Consider the following 4,088-nt stretch of genomic DNA (forward strand, 5'->3'; position numbering starts at 1 on the left):
GAGAGAGAGAGAGAGAGAGAGAGAGAGAGACGGGGGAGTGGGGTGGGGAATTTGCCCATGGGAGGGACCGGTATTATGGATATCTTAAGCCATGACACCTTGCCCTCTGTATGGAGATGCCTAGCCTGCTGAGTGCAAGCTGCCTCCTGAGCCCTTGCAAAACACCCCCTGTCCAGTGTTCAGGTCCTGGAACTCAGGACTGGGGATGGCTAACCCAACCCATCTCCACTCAGCATGAGTTAAGGCCCATGGTGCTGGGTTCAGATCTGGAAGTGAAGCATGGAGTATGCAGCACAGCAGTAGAGACCTCTGGTCAGCTGGGACTTGAGGGCTCAGCCTCAGTAGCTGTGGGGGATAAAGGAAGAGTGGGTGTGGAGTCAGAAGGTAGCACTCAGTATCCTTAAGAGACCAAAAGCCGGGCTGGCGAAATGGCTCAGCGGGTAAGAGCACTGACTGCTCTTCTGAAGGTCCTGAGTTCAAATCCCAGCAGCCACATGGTGGCTTACAACCACCCATAATGAGATCTGATGCCCTCTTCTGGTGTGTCTGAGGATAGCTACAGTGTACTTGTATACAATAATAAATAATAAATCTTAAAAAAAAAAGAGAGAGAGAGACCAAAAGCCAGCTCTGCTAACTCAAGCAAATGGGCCACCACTCCTCCATGCCTTCTGGTAATATCCTTGCTGGCAAATTAATGGAAAAAAAAAAGTCCATTTCAGCTGGATGTGGTGGCACGCACCTATAATTCCAGTACTTGAGATGCTGGGGTAGAAGGATCACAAATGAGAGGCCAGACTGGGCTAAATATTAGCGGTGGCGGGGGGGTGGTATGGGGGGTGGAAACTTCCTGGAGTAAAAGATATAAGCTTGGCTGAGACATCACAGGAACAGGGAAGGATCCAGGGCCTCACACTGATTGGAGGATGGATACCTTGCTGAAAAAGCCATGTTACCTCAGGGGCTTCTGGAAGTAAGTCAGAGCTACAACATGACACCTGTGTAGAAAGCCGTCTCCTGCCTGGCCATGCCCATAGCCTTGGGTCTTCCTTGCAAGCTCCTAGGTTCACATCAGCAGCTGGACTGTGTTTCCTGAGAGCAGATAAAATGCCACTCTCTTTCTGTCAGAAGCACCACTGAGACAGTGCATGGCCAGGGAAAGAAGGTAATAGTTTTTTTCTTTTTTCCTTAAAAAAAAAAAGTTTTACTTAGGCTGCTGCAGAGATGGCTCAGAGGTCAAGAGTACTTGCTGCCCTTCCAGAGGACCCAGGATTGGTCCCTATCGGTTATTTCACAACTACCTGTAACTACTTTAGAGAATCTGACACGATCTTCTGACCTCCGCAGGAACCAAGTGTGCATGTGGTGTGCAGATAGACTTGCAGGTAAAACAGTCATGAATAAATAAATAAATAAATAAATAAATCTTTTAAAATGATTTTACTTGGAATTGAGGCTCAGACAATAAAGTGATTAAGCACAAGCCTAAGGATCCAAGTTCAAATCCCCAGAATCCATATAAAAAGTTAGGAAAAGTTATAAGTCAGCACCTATAACCCTAGTGCTAAGGAGAAAGAGACAGGGGGTGCTGGGCGGTCATTGTCCAGGTGGTCTTGCCAAACAGGGGAGCCCTAGGTTCAGTAAGAGACCCTGTCACAAAATAAGATTCAGATAAGTAGACAAAGACATACAGTATTGCCCCTAGCCTCAAAGTGTATCAGATGTGTACACACACACACACACACACACACACACACACACACACACACACCATTTTCCCACTCCTAACTCCCGGCAACCCCAGCTCTGCTTGTTTCCACAAGCTGACCTTAAGTGGGCAGGTATTCCCTTTCCTGAGAAGAGATGTCCCCAGTGAGTCTAGTTCAGACATAATGTGACCAGCAGAGGGCGCAAGAATCCTGGAAGATGAGGGGGTGGAGCAACGAGCCTGCTTTTGAGCAAGATTTCCTGGAAAAACTCTTAACTGGCTTCACATCTATAAAAGCCCCTCTTCTGCCATATTCTTTCCTTTTGCCTAGTCCTTGCAGAATTTGTCACTTGGCAGCTGCAAAAGCTCAAGGCTTGGGAAACCCCAGCAAGTCCGGGCCACAGCCTCCTGTCCATCCACATATTAGCAGCTGGAGAGGATTTGGGTGGAACTGAGAGAGATGGGAAAGGATGTAGCCAGGGTGGAAACACTCTCCCCAGGGGTGGCCTTCCCTGACCTTCCCTGACATTGATGCTCCAAGTCACTGGGCTCTCAGGAGACCGTTAAGGCTGCCACTGAGGGAATGGGCACCATCACAAAGAGTGTGCAGGGTAAATAACTTGGCTCCAAAGACTTGTGTGAGAATTGGTTGAGGAGATGATTATGTACCTGCACTGGCCTGGAATCCCAGAACTTGGGAGGCAGAGGAGGAGGATCAGGAACTTAAGGCTAACCTTGGCTACATAGTACCAAACTGCCCATGCTTACATAAGACACAAACAAACAGAGTGAAATGGAAAAGAAAAAAAAATAAAAGGAGATATCAGGAGGCAGAGGTGGTAAATCCCTGAGTTCAAAGCCAGGCTGGTCTACATAGGAAGATCCTGTCTCAAGAAACTTAAAGGAAAGAGAATGAGACAGGGAGAAAGCATTTCATTCAGTTAAGGGTTTGGGTTGGGTATTCTTGTTTTAAACTGATGAAAGTGTAAGAACATTTTAAATTGCTGAAAAAAAACAAACCCAGAGACAGGCAGAGGAGATGATTTTAAGGGTGATTTTAAGGGTGCCACCAAACAAACAGGTGCTTCCCTGAGGGGGGAGGGGACAACAAAACTCATTTTAAAGCTACAATAGCCCTCTGAGCCCGCATGTGTGTGTGTGTGTGTGTGTGTGTTACAGTCTGAAGAATGGATTATAGCCCAGGCATTGATGATCATCCCACCTGATTTCATAAGGTAGACAAGTTGAAAATGGAGCTTACACTTTTCAGTAGTCAAAAAAAAATATGTGAAGATAGTGTCAAAGTTAAATTTCAGGGCCCACAGATAAAGTTAGTCTGGAGCAGAAATGCGTGCCCTGAAAACAGGCAACATGTGATCTAAAAAAACATGCGGTTTGTACTAGTTGGGCTTCTTATAGTAAAAGTAAAAAGGCGTTTGGTCCCTGGTTGAGGTTGTTAAGAGAGGGCAGGAACGTCTTCAAGAGAGATACACCCCACCCTATCCATCATGCCTGGTCCCCAGTCCTGGTTAGAATCGGAGGAGCCTAGAACCCATCTCAGTAACAGCAAGTTCAAATTTGAGACCAACCTGGGCTACATAAAACTATCTCAAAAAAACAAAAATAAATATACACCTGCCTCTTCGGGGTTTTGTTTGTTTGCTCACTTGCTTGTGTAGTTTGTTTGTTTTTCATTTGGGAAGAACATTGGGGAATCCTGGGTGTCTAGTGAGGTCATCTGTGGACATTTGTGACATGCGATCAGTTAAGCCTGGCCTTTAAGACCATTCATGGCACCGCAGTGAATTTGAGGGCATCCAGAGCTACACAAAATTCGGACATAGAAGTGTCATGTGAGGAGAGAGGGTGGGAAAGCACAGAACCTGTGGAGGCGGTAGCAGCCGCTGCCCTCACTACAAGCCAGTTCAGAAGAGCAGGAGGGAGAAGGGTAGCCTGGATTCATGGTAGGAGGCTGCTCCTACCATGGGTTTACATCGAAGAACGGGGTGGCTGTATCTTCTCCACACCCCCGGGAGGACCCAAATCCCATGTGAGGCAAAAGCATCGCCGGGGCTGACAAGGTCCTCCCAAGGGAGTGGAAGGAAAGAGTCCCTAAGCTGCCCAGGCCGCCCCCTCTCACCGGTTTCCTGACAAGCCTTGTAGTATTTGGAGCGCTGTCACGAGGACGAGGACGAGGTGAGGGGGTGTGCTCCTCCCGTGAGTATAGTGCAGCTAAAGGGCACATGAGATAGCGTCTGGATTCCCATCTCACACCAGGGCTGACTCCTTGTGGTGCCCAGGCTAGAAGGAGACCCTGCCCCATAAGCAAGCCAGAAAATCCTCCAAGGGCTCTGCCGATTTAATCCCCCCCCCCCCCCCC

This window comes from Mastomys coucha, unplaced genomic scaffold (genome assembly GCF_008632895.1).
Source record: "Mastomys coucha isolate ucsf_1 unplaced genomic scaffold, UCSF_Mcou_1 pScaffold7, whole genome shotgun sequence".
Taxonomy (NCBI): Eukaryota; Metazoa; Chordata; class Mammalia; order Rodentia; family Muridae; genus Mastomys; species Mastomys coucha.